This window comes from Aythya ferina (assembly GCF_964211825.1).
Source record: "Aythya ferina genome assembly, chromosome: 1".
Classification (NCBI taxonomy): domain Eukaryota; kingdom Metazoa; phylum Chordata; class Aves; order Anseriformes; family Anatidae; genus Aythya; species Aythya ferina.
The window spans coordinates 100,902,660-100,916,437 of NC_140296.1; the positions used below are offsets into that span (position 1 = coordinate 100,902,660).

Here is a 13,778-nt window from a genome sequence, read left to right on the forward strand (position 1 = left end):
ATATATGTCTGTCCAGTGGAACGGACCATCTCACCAGTCTAGTGTTTTATTAAAAGTGAAGTGACAGTGTAATTTATTGTCTGAGACAAACACAAGACAACAAGATGACTAGGACAAGAGTTGAGTTGCATCTCAGGGAAAAAGAATATGTCTGATTTTCAGAAACATCATTTTAGTGAGCCTTTTACAAAGGAAGTTCCACATATCAACACTTCATTTTTACTACTCATTGATTTAGAATTTTTACTTCCAGATTTCCTCTCTTGAATTTAATCTAAGCAAAATTGATTTTGCTGATGAATGAAACAGAATTCTTCGCCAGATTACACCAACTGTGAGACATGTTTTGAAAAAGGCATGAACATCAACCTCTGTCTCAGAAATGCTGCATACACTGAAACATACATAGCTTAACTGGCTATCTTGTTTTCCCTTAGCATGGAAATATTTCTGAATGTTGCACAACCAGCATAATTCACTTCAGTATGTTGTTTTTATTCTCTGCATTCTTAAAATACATCTGGATCATAGGTAGAAGAAATGGGAGGTAGAGAGGAAAAAAATGCAGTGCTTCTCTACACAAGCCTTCACATAAAATCTAGTAGATTTATTGTGACAGGTGGCATGGCTTACAACTAACCCTGAAACTGTTGAGAGGTTTTTGAAACAGCAAAGATCCCATGACTTGCTGCAGCTGAGCAAACCAAGCTACCAGGACAACTACGAGAAGTTCCCATGGCAGTGTTCCCACATCGCCCCATTTTGGAATTTAGAAAAATATTGTTGCCAGCAGCTAGCTTCAAGGATGGGATCTACGTGACTGCTAATCACAAGGGGGTTGCTTTCTTGCAGGTGAGGTTGTTTTCAAGCAGTTGTTTGTCTGAGTGCTTTTGACCAATAATCTTGTGTGAGACACTATCCGCCCCTGTTAAGTTTATTATAAAAGTCAGGCTATTCAGGTAATAAAGAGACAGCATGATCTGACCATACTAGTGTCTGTCGTGTTTTCGGCTGTTCTTCCTGCAACATGAAATGAAGGATTCATCTTTCCATCTGTGGTGGTTCTGGTCGAGTGGGCAGCCGAGCTCCACCACAACCACTCTCTCACTCAAAGACAAACGGGGAGAAAATACGATGAAAAGGGCTCAAAGGTTGAGATAAGGACAAGGAGATCATGCAGTAATTATTGTAACAGGCAAAACAGACTTGGCATAGGGAGACGGTAAGATATATTATTTATTACTAACAAGCTAGAGAAGTGAGAAACAAAGAAAAGAAACCAAAAGCACCTTCCCCCCCATCCACCCTCTTCCACCTCCTCCCCCCGAGCGGCGCAGGGGAACAGGGGAATGGGGGTTATGGTCAGTCTATAGCACTTCTTCTCTGTCGCTCCTTCTCGGTCACTCTTGTCCCCTGTGCTGTGGGGTCCCACCCATGGGATGCAGTCCTTGATGAACTGATCCGGCGTGGGCTTCCCACAGGCGGTAGCTCTTTCAGAACTGCTCCAGATATGGGTCCGTACCATGGGGTCCATCCCTCAGGAGAAAACTGCTCCAACCTGGATCCACCACGGGCAGCAGCTCCTGTCAGGTCACCTGCTCCTGAATGGTCTCCTCTCCACAGCCTGGATCCCCCATGGGCAGCGGCTCCTGCCAGGTCACCTGCTCCTGAATGGTCTCCTCTCCACAGGCTATGGGTCCGGCCTGGGATCTGCTCTGGCAGGAGTCTTCCACAGGCGGCAGCCTCTGTTGGTGCAGGGCCACCTGCTCCACAATGGTCTCCTCCACGGGCTGCAGCGTGGAACCCTGCTCCACCGTGGTACTCCATGGGCTGCAGGGGGACAGCCTGCTTCACCATGGTCCTCACCAAAGGCCACAGGGGACTTATGCTCTGGCACCTGGAGCACCTCTCCCCCTCCTTCTTCACTGACCTGGGCGCCTGCAAGGCTGCTCCTCACTCCTCTCACTCTCCCAGCTGCTGTGTGTGGCGCAGTGTTTTATTCCCTGTCTTAAATACACTCTCACAGAGGCACAAAACAACATCATTTATTGGCTCAGCTCTGGTCAGCAGTGGGGCCCTTACCAAACATGGGGAGCTTCTAGATCCTTCTCACAGAAACCACCCCTATGGCCCTGTGCTACCAAAACCTTGTCATGTAAACCCACTAAGCCATCTAAAATAAAAATTGAAAATTTTACAATTTCAACACTATAAGATTAATATTAAAACCAAGCAGAAACATTCTACACTTCAGTTTGCATGATTTCACCAGCATAAAATTTACAATTGTTTCAAATCTCCTGTGAGCATTTTTTGTTCTTAAATTAAAATTCATGTAGCCACATACTTTGAAGTTATTCTCTTTTCCCCCTCAAACTCACCTTTCACATATATCTGAAAGCATGTAATTTGTTCCATCTATGATGGATTCATTACATGACTCCTTTTAGGTGGATAGTGATATGCAGTTTCCCTAGGCAACAATAGTCATCAACTTGAATAATCTAAATTTATCATTTTATTTTACAAATTGCACATTTATAGTATATGTAAGTGTGCATATACATGGAAAGTTAGTTTCCATCAATATGAAATTCAATAAATCATAAGCTACTTTAGACAATTACAGCAATTCAGAGACCACCATATGACAAGTTGAAATATGTTTAAAATGTAGTTTTCCTTAAAATATAGATAACATTTTAGAAACTTTACTGTAAAAGCATCAATATCTTGATTTTACTTTCTATTGCCTTAGCAACACAGGGTTTTAGAGGTACTGAAAAGACTGTTTGGAAGGTAGAAACATATAAATGGGGGAATCTGCAAGGACTGCTCCATTTAAATTTATATTAGGCTTTAGTCATTGGGGGACTTTGGGAGTATTGGATGGCATTAAGCCAAAATCTGGTAACAAGTTAATGTTAAATAGTATACAGGAAAGACTATGTGCAATTGCACACACCTAGGTTCTGGTCCTGTTTAACTTTCTCTAGGATAGCTATAGACTTTGAAGAAGTCTGAAGAAGCTGGCATCCAGAACACAGAGCAAAAGGACAGACATATTATCACATAGCTTGTTTCCTGGAAAGGAAGGTGAAGGAATCTTTCTTGAAGACAAAGTTGACCAGGGTTAGTCAAATTTTTCATTATGGGTGAGTCAAAGTTCAAAGTAGTAAATTCAAACTTTGCATAGATACTCTTCAGAAGTAAAAGATACAAACAGTAAGCTAAGCAAAATTGAGCTTTATAGAAAGAGCTACATAGATTTGTTTCCAGAGTTCTAATTCTTCTTGTGCTTCAGCTCCTAAGTAAATCAAATCCATTACCCTCCGCACAGGCACAGGAACAGGTATTATGGACTAATATATAGAAAACACACACTATGTTAGATTATAATCACAATTATTTCATGTACTCGTGTAGATGAAGTTCTGGTATGCCATTAAAGCATTAAAGTCATGTTGTGATTTTTTTTTTTTTCCAGTTTTACAAACCAATGACTCTTTTTCCAATTAACCATTCTTTGTGTACAGCATTGCTTCCAAATTTCCCAAGTTCTTTTTGATCCAGAAATTTAATTGGAGAAAAATATCTACTGAACATTAATTAGTTTGGAGGGCAATCTGAAAGAAACCTCAGCGAGATAAATGACTTTCGCCCCAGAGTGATTAATTATTTTCATGTCTAGTCTCATTTAGGAGCCCTTAATGAGACACACACAATTAACCTACTTAGATATATATGTCATATGCTTTTAATATACAGTTTGACTCAGTGCAAGGGCAGCAAAACCTGCGTTTCTTCAGCCGGAGAACCAAGAAAGGAACAGAAGATAGTTTTACATTATATTAAGAAAACAGATGTTTACAAAACAGTTAAATGACAGATGACAGATGACATCTAGTAATAACAAAGAGAAGTTTGCATATATGGAGAAAGGGAAGACTAATGTTCATGAAGAGCATAACATAACATTCCTCAACAGAAAGAGTTGAGAACATAAGAGAAGAATAATAAGAAGAAGAATAAAAGAAGAATAAAGAGAACATAATGAGTTCTGGGTATGAGGATATACTAGTTTATTCTCTCTTCTCCATCGCCCAACACTTCACAGTGAAGACTGGCTAATGCAATCAACCAAGAGCAGAGAAAGCATGAAAGCTGATCATAAATATGAGCATCTAGAGGGAATAACAGCATGTTTTTTTGAGGGAAGAAGACTCATCTGATGTAATCTACTGTATGGTGATGTGGTTTCTTCCATTTCTTCACCAATATAACTTGTTTCTAACTCTGTTGATAAATAAAAGCTCTGAATAGAACAGAATAATATTTTTTATTTACTTATTTATTTATTTTTATTTTAGATGGGAAGAAAATAAATACATTTATAAGACTTTTTCTGATAATCTGTATCTCTTCCTTTGCATATTAGAAATAAGAAAATAAATATTGCCTCTTGGGAAGTCCAGCATTTTCCCACTGTGGTGAAACATAGATTTCTGAAGCAGCTTTTGCTGCATGTACTCTTTTGCAATTATGTTTTTACACTTCACTTGCCTTTTCAGAATTTTGTTTTAATTTTCATAAGAATCTTACCCATTTCCACTGGAAAGTAAAGCCTGAAATCAGCTTGCTGCAAATTCATTTGTACTTAAAAAATAGAAAGTGATTGCTTTCACAGTAGAATCTTTTTGTAGTAAAAAGTTTGTCCTAGAGAGCATGATTTTTGATATCAGAACAGGACAAATGTTTGAAAGCTTTCAGAACTCAATTTTTAATTAATTGTTCTTAAAAACAGCTTTTGAAATTCTAACAGAAATTTAAAAGGGGAACATTGAGGAATATCATATAGTGCCATAAAAATTTTCTTATGTACAATATTTTACTGATTTAAACTGGCACATTTCTTGATGACTTTTTCTTTTTCTTTTTCTTTTTCTTTTTCTTTTTCTTTTTCTTTTTCTTTTTCTTTTTCTTTTTCTTTTTCTTTTTCTTTTTTTTCTTTTTCTTTTTCTTTTTCTTTTTCTTTTTCTTTTTCTTTTTCTTTTTCTTTTTCTTTTTCTTTTTCTTTTTCTTTTTCTTTTTTTCTTTTTCTTTTTCTTTTTCTTTTTCTTTTTCTTTTTCTCTTTCTTTTTCTTTTTCTTTTTCTTTTTCTTTTTCTTTTTCTTTTTCTTTTTCTTTTTCTTTTTCTTTTTCTTTTTCTTTTTCTTTTTCTTTTTCTACCACATCCATGTGTTATGTGGCTTTAGAGATAGTCCTTAAAGTTCCTGTCATAATCTCAAGTTCCTAAACATAATTTCATAAGACAGTACTTGGTGTTATTTACTTCAGTTGTTTTGTAAGTATTTATGTGATATTTCTCAATAGCAAGCATCGTCCAGCTTATTCAAAATGAGAAATTTATGGCTTTGATTGAAATGTCATTTCATAGTTTGTTTGTTTTTCTAATTTTGTATATGGAATTTGTGAATAAGCACCTGGAGTGAGAGCCCAGCTAAAGACTTACCTTTAGAGCTTAACTAAGGCTATTTTTTAACTTTTTTTTTTTTTTTTTTTTTTTTTTTTGGTAAGGAAAGAGCTAGTATCTTTCACTTCATAGAATTTATTATGAAGTTCTTTATGACAAGAAATTTAACAGTCAAAATACTTAGACAAATGGTGTTTAGCATACCTGAAAGCAGATTGCATTTTTCTTTTGAACGTGAAGTACAGAGAAGCATAGAAAAGCAGTCTGATAAGTAAAGAAGCTTAGTTATACAGCAGACAAATCCATTTCTTACTCTATTCAGAGGTAATTTTCTCCTTTCTCTTGAACACTCAAAAGCTTTCAAGGTGGGATAAAGAACATGTATTATTTCCCTGAAATGGTTTTTAAACAGAAGTATCTCTGTAATAGTGCAACTGAAATCTTAAATTTCTCACAGGAAGTAAGTCCATGAATTTGTTTGCAATTTAGTTTCTAATCATGCAGGGTCTCTGTTCTATCACACAGAGTTGGGGTTCTAAGGAGCTAAGAAGCCAATACATAAAGGCATAAATGTAACTGCAGGCAATTAGTAACATCTAATTAACTTATACAGTGTAATTTACATTCACTAGTTATAGCACATCCTGTCAACTTGGAGGCTAATCATGCACATTTTAATCCTATATTGCAGTTGGGAATCACTACTTTTTTGGAAAAGCCTGTGACAGAACAGTTTCAATAACTAATCCAGGGAGTACTATAAAGTGTGGAGGACCTCAAGCAGAGATTTTAGCTGTAGAATCAAATTATTTTTCTTCACCAGTCATATGCCTCAGGCCAACACCACTGCCTTCTGGATGCCCTTTAGAATCATGGTTATTCTGTTGATACCATTCACTCAGATGGATTCTTCAGCTGTTGAAGCAGTCAAAACCAGAGGAACTGGCTCTCAAAACTCATGCCAGGCTATGTTTTCCTCATAGGAAATGCCCTCTATTATTGCAGCAGTATCAAATGTCATGTTGCAGGAAAATAAACAAACAAACAAAACAAAACAAAACAAACAAAAAAATCCTGTTCCATTTCTTACAAGTAAATTAATTTTGGTCATGAGAGGCTCTGGAAGTGCTGACTAACAGCAAAATACAGCACTTTGTCAGACCATTCTTATTTTATTATAGACCTGTGCTTTAATTCAATTAGAATCTAGTTAGCATTTAATGAGAGTTAAATGACAAGATCCATAATTTTTAACCATTGTTCTATTTTACAGGCTAAGAGAAATACTCTCCATGGCTTTTATTCCACTCGGAAAAACAGGGCTGTGAGGGTGAGAGAAGGTGAGAAAATGGATAATCCCCTCACTATTGTTTATTGACATAATATGATCATAGATGTTTTCAAAGATTTATTCTGAACTAAATTCATGGAGGTCAGTTTCAAAACATTTTCCAGTGCTACCCCCCTACTTTGTGGGTAACGAATCCAGTTAGTTAAATCTATTCATGTCCCTTTATTTGTCTGTTCTCAGTGTTTCTGTTTGTTTTCTTACAAAGTATTCTGAGTTGCTGTCCCAATGTGTAAATTAGAAATCTTTTGATTTCCAACTCCTCTGATCTCTATTAATTTTGCGAGGCTTTCCAAGTCTTATTAGAACAAATTCCATTTCAGCCTGGCAGTGGAGTACATTTGTTATTCATTCTTCTGCTCTTTTTCCTCTTTGTCATCCTTCTAATAAGCAATCTAAAAATGTCCTTTAAGTAATTTTCTGGAGCTAAACAGTTTCTACAAAAATATGTCCTATGTAAAACAGGGGTAATGATATTCATCTTCTTTGTAAACCACTTGAGATCTTCAGATGGCAAGAACTAGATAAGTAGGTATTATCATAATAAGCATGTCCTTTATACAAACCAATAATCCTAACGTAAATCAGATTCATTTGCAAGAGGAGTAAGCAATGATAACCTCACAAATACATTATCTCATTGAACAACATTCAAAGATGGACAAGGCAATTATTTAAAAAGTAATAAGGAGAAAATATTCTTAAAGAAATATGTGCCAAAAAATATATAGGAAAAATAAAATATATTATTGGTAGATTAATACTTCATTACTTACCTATTCACCCAAGAGTCAGAGATTTAGTAATTGCTATTCAATATTTACTCTGAAAGATTTTCAACCAAGTTATTCCCAGGTGTTTTCTATTGCAATAACATAAAATTGCCTAAAATTCATCAAGCAGAAAACTCTGAGAACAACTGTTTGGGAAGAAAGTCTCATCGTGAAAAGTAATATTCACTGGATCTGTATAATGTGCTACAGAATTCACCTAGGACTCTCTCTGTTGATGTGAATCAGCATAAGTTCAATTCAAGTTTGTTGAATTACATTATTGTTATTATGACAGCAGCAGAAAAAAAAATCTGTATTTTGTTTTATTAATCAAAAATAAATTTAAAATGTTTTATTAATAATAATAAAAATATTTATTTGTTTATTTTTCTGGTATAACACCTGTGAGTCACAAAGAAAAGCATTTGGTTATAGGTCAAGTAGAATTCAGATTTAAGCAATGACTCTGAAACAACCTTGCCAATCAAGTTTGTGGATGAGTGAATCCAGGCTTCATGCTGTAGAACTTGGTATCTTTCATGCACAAATCCTCTGTCATTAATACACATGTTACAAGTAAGTTATAAGTTACAACTTATAAAGAAAGTGTGGACATTTTTTGAGTTTGGAGGGAAAGTGTTTGTTACAGAGAGTGTTTTTTGATGTTTATAGTGTGGAAAAAAAAATTATAAAAAATGTTTAATAGCAGTTATATAATATCTGTATTTGTGTAATATTAAGCTTTTTATATATTTCATCAGTTTACATATCTTATATAGTTCAAAATTTCTGTAACTTCTATGTTATACATTTTTCCCAAATTTACTTGTGAGTGTAATGTGGTTTTGTTCACCCAAACAATTATTTTAAGATTTGAATGGGATACAGAAAAAAAAGTGCATCAGAGAAAACAGTTAACTGTAACTTCTTTGATATACTTAAGAGACAGATAAGTGGGTTTATACTCAGAGTAATGTATGCCTGGAAATATTGACCTCACACATTTGAAGGAAATAAAAACTCAGTTGTTCAGAGTTAAAAACTTGGACTACCATATTTTCCTGACATGAAGAATAAATGGACATGGCCAAAGGATAATTGGTGCTAATTTATTTATTTACTGTCATTCTTCTCTTTTGCATCCTCTCTTCCTTCTTTCCGAACATTGAAACAGTCTAAACAAGAAAAAAAATACATATAATACATAAATTTAAAACGTACTGATTCTGCAAAAATGGTTGCTCTTGGTTAAATATTAAACAAACAAACAAACAAAAGCCATTCTGAAATGTTGTCAGGACAGGTTGACGAAAGAGGCTATGAAATTACCATACTTTGAGATATTCAGAATGACTGGATAAGAACCTGAAGAACCTTTCTGCAGCATCAGCAATGACTGATAACAAGCATGGAAAAGAATCAAACATGGAATAAGTCAACTATATGAACTGCAGATTTGGAGAGAACCTAACTTTAAAAAATGTAAAATTGAAAAAAAGATCTGATGGGCTAGGTAAAAATCCTTCTGAAACAGAAGTTCTTCAAATAGTCAAAATCTGAAGTTTTAGTTCAGAACTGTCTTGACATAACTTGAGAAGACTTATTTTTTGTTCAGGACCATTTTCTTATTTTTACTTTTCACATTCTTTAATCATTTGAAAATTCAGTTCAAGATGTTATGTGATCTAGAATAATAGAAAATCCTGTCTCAGACATCAGAAAAATCAATATGAAAACAGATGTCAAAATCCACACCTAGATCATGTCCATCGTGAGTCAAAATGTGCTCATCTATCTCATGCTTCCAAGTACTGTGCGGGAAAAGTATAATTATACACCCCATGCAGTAAGAAAAATGCATGAATTGAAGAACCTCAGGAGGACTGGGCTGCAGTGAGCCAGGTAATGAGGGTGACTGCAGTACCATCAGCCAAGCAAGGACTGCTGATCAGGGTAAGTGACAGCAAGTAGGTCATCCAGCCATACAGAGATGTATACCACACAAATACAAAATGACAAGCAGATCCAGCTAATCCATTAGTGGATCCAGCAGATCCACTAGTGAGTGAGCCAGGCCTGTCCAGAGCCATGGCTGGGCACAACCTGTCTATGAGACCAGAGCTGAAACAGGGCTCATGCGCCCTTGGGAGCGGGACTTTAAGGAGGTCCCAGATGGGGGGCACTTAAGGTAATACAGGCCTGCTGCTTCACTTGGAGATCCAACATTGCCCTATTTATACACTCGTGTTGCTTATTTGAAGTAATCCTTAAAGAATCATATATAACAGTGTATATATGTATATATGTGTATATATATAGTTAAATATGATTAATAAACATGATAGATATATATTTCCTTATAAGAGATTATGAAAGTTTGGATTTTTCTGCCTTTATCTTACTTTAGAAATATCAATTTAGAAAAAAAAAAAAAAAAAAAAAAAAAGGCAACAAAACATATACAGCAAAGAAACAAACACTGAGGAAATCAGAGCTATTATTTCCGAAAAAATATAAAATCAAGTTGCAGGTACATTCAGAGTACTCTTCTGAGTTTCATAAATATACAGTTATGTGGCAGCTTTCCTACTGTGAATGGTCAAAGAATTTTTGGTGTTACATATATTATAAGTGCAATATATCTGGTCAAAGAAATAGGAAATCAGAAATAAGGGAAATTGATTTAAGAAGTAAATTTTGTAATAATGCTTACCCAAAAGGCATCACAAATCATAATATAGTACCCGTAGAGTAACTAGTAAGAAATTATTCTAAAGCAATATTTGTATTCCTTGCTATATTAAGTTATACAAGTTATTTTTCTGTAGTTTACAGACATAACAATCACATAACAATCACTCCTTATTAAAGAATTAGCATGCAATTCCATTACTAGCAGTAGAATTGAAAAAGAAAAATAATAATAATAAAATAATCCCCTAGGAAACATCTGTATTGTCATTCAAGGACTACATATGCAGGGTTACAAATTTACATTTTAACTATTGCAGATCATTTGCAAAACACATAGGGAGCAGCTTTGACATGCATTCAATGAATGTACAGTTAATGTGAGAAACTATAGGTTGATGGGAACGTTTTCCAGAAAAACAAATTGCTTACAGAAGAGTTGATTTATGACCATTGTGAAATTTAGAAAAGCAATTGCAATGCAGACTAATGATTTTAAGATGCAACAGTGTCTTACATCAAGTTAGTGTTTATCAAACTATATCACAATCTAAGACAAATTACTCCAGATTTCTCAAAATGAAAGAAAACATCCAAAAGCAGAAACACATAGATGGTGAGTGGAAGATAGAGAAATATAGTAAAACATTTGAAAAAGAAGTTATAGATTTCTTCTTACAAGAACATGAAATAGAGTATCAAATCCCTTTTTAAAAATAGGAATATAAATATTTTCAAATGCATTTACTTTGGATTGAAAAAATTATATTGAAGAAATGAGCAATAATAATTTCAATTCCATAAAAGATTTCACAATTGTAAAATTTACTAATATAACACTGCAATGAAAAAGACGGACAAAATAACATTATGATTATTTAAAGATTTAAGAACAAGTTTCCTTCATTTGGCTTTAGGTAGCACTTACCACTTGCTATCAACCACCTTGAACAATTATGGCAATATGAATAACTTTCTGATTCCCCCTACTTCTACAGAATTCAAAATCCTTCTCATATTATTTAAGACAAATATATATATGTACATATTTAAAATAGGATCGTAGTATATTTATATTTATAAAAAATTCTCTTTAACTTCTCTTCACAGAGGTGCACCTTCTTAGAAAGTTGATTAATATATAACCCTCAGGTCCAATGGGAATACTACTCAGTTCCACATCTCTTACTTGCAATGAATCCATTTTAATGTGAATATATTTAAACCTATTGATATGAATTTCAAGATCTTGCTCAAGCCTGAGATTTAATTAATGCCCTTAATTAATTTATGGGAATTCAAATTAAACTTTATTATAAAGTATCCTCCTTCCTACCATTTTTCAATTAAATTTTTATAGTCAAGAGACAAATCAGGCTGAAACTGATAAGTGGTCATAAACATTAAAATGGGAGAATTTTACAATTTTGTGTTTTGTAAATCAAAGGTTTGAATTATATATAAAATCATTGTTTCTTGTTTATTCTTAGTACCTTTTTACTGCAGAAAAATACGGGGCTTGTCAGTCACATAGAAATAATATATCAAGGAATAATCTAGAAGGCAGAAAATATCTGAAAAACCAACTCAAACCTTTTTCTAGATAAAGCTAGAATACTATAGAAACAAATAAAGTTTCCAATTTTGATCGACAGAATTGAACAGAAGGTTTCAAATATATTTTTAAAGAAAATGTGTATAGTGAGAAAACTCAACACCAGATCAGTTCTGCTGCAACTAAATCACATCGTTGGTTGCTTCAAAAACAGCAACTGCTGTACTTAAGCATGAACTCTAGATATTATCTCAAGAATTTATGTCTCTCATACTGTTCCACAAAGGCCTTTATTCAAAGAGAATCACAGAATGACACAGAATCACAGAATGTTAGGTATTAGAAGGGACCTCGAAAGTCCAATCCCCCTGCCAGAGCAGGAACACCTGGATCAGGAACGTGTCCAGGTGGGTTTTGAGTGTCTCCAGAGAAGGGTATTCCACAAGCCTCCAGGCAGCTTGTTTCAGTGTTCTGTCACCCTCACCACAAAAAAGTTTCTTCTCATATTTAAGTGGAACCTCCTATGTTCCAGCTTGCACCCATTGTCCCTTGTCCTATTATTAAATGTCACTGAAGAATGGAAAGGCACTTTTATAAAGTCTTTCTAAAATATATTTTCAATGCTGTAGTACTTTCCCCCAACAAAATAAAGTTATTTTTTTCACAGTTGTCATGTAGTAAGTATAAATTTTAAGAAGATGTGCTGTTGAAGAAAGGATAGCTTGCATGTAACTACCAAGCTTAGGTTGAATATTTTCATTAGCTTTATTTTTATTTTTGAGTTTATAACAAAATCACCTAGAATGTAAAACCTATTATTAACCAATTATCATCATCACCATCATCATCATCATCATCATCATCATCATCATCATTGTCATTGTCATCGTCATTATTATCATTATTATCATCATTATCATTATATCATTAACCTTCAGAATGTATTTTCAATACAATAAGCTACATTTTTGTATTACCTTAATCAAGGTTGTCTCAAGGCAGGCAATCTATAATAGCAGAGATTCAATTAGGTTTTCTTCATGTTTTCTATATTGATTATCATTTATTCTGTCTTTCTAGAGTTTTACATAACTGTTTGTTTAGCATTAAATATTAATAAAACTTTTTTGTTTATTTTTTTTAACAAACAATCAATACCTGGATCATCACACTATCCTTCAACTGTCTACCCTTTAATTTATTAGAAATGTTATTTTCATTCTTAACTATACTGGACTATTTAATAATTAATGATGATTATCTGTTATTTTCTGTACAATTTATTAATTGCAATAAAAAAAAATCCCTTGTGCTTTGAACAAATAAAGCACTATTATTATTTGCCAAAATCTTTTTTTTTTTTTTTTTTTTTTTTTTTGATAAATGTTTCTAATGTTTTCACCTTCAAGGAACAGAACCAAGTGCAAATTGTTTTCTGGTCTTTGGCTAATTCTTTCTTATCCAGTGTAAGCTTTTGGTCTTGAAACTGAAGACCAAAAGTACTCTATGAAGACCAAAATACTCTATAGAATACTCCATCAGTACTTGAGTGTACTCAGCTCCATGATAACATCAGAAGTGTTATCATGACCACAGCCCCAGCTGCGTGCTGGGGAACACAGACGTTCAGGAAGAGGTACACCTCAGCTCCTTAACCTCTAACCACCTCATGATATCCTGCAGATGAAGGTTCCTGTTCATTTGTTCAGCTGTATGTATTGTCTTCAAGGATATCCAACACTAGGGTGTGATCCTCATTTTCATAAACTGGGACTCCACCAGAGGAACTGCTCAATTCCTCAGCTTCGTGCTGTATACTGATGTTTTTCTTATGGCCAGAACCAGCAGGGCTGGTCTAACCTCTGTCTGTTTTTCTGCTTATGATGTAAAGTGTAGCTGAAAAGCACAGAGACAGTGTTTTATGTTGCAGTGAGTTAT

General features: G+C 34.3%; 1 long non-coding RNA gene across 1 annotated transcript in view; it reads left to right on the plus strand.

Moving 5' to 3' along the window:
- The first annotated feature begins 1,286 nt into the window (after positions 1-1,286).
- LOC311442176 overlaps positions 1,287-13,778 on the plus strand; it is a 507,255-nt gene continuing 494,763 nt past the window's right edge. The window contains exon 1 of the long non-coding RNA XR_014696485.1: positions 1,287-1,481. This is a non-coding gene — a long non-coding RNA (uncharacterized lncRNA). The remainder of the gene's footprint in view (positions 1,482-13,778) is intronic.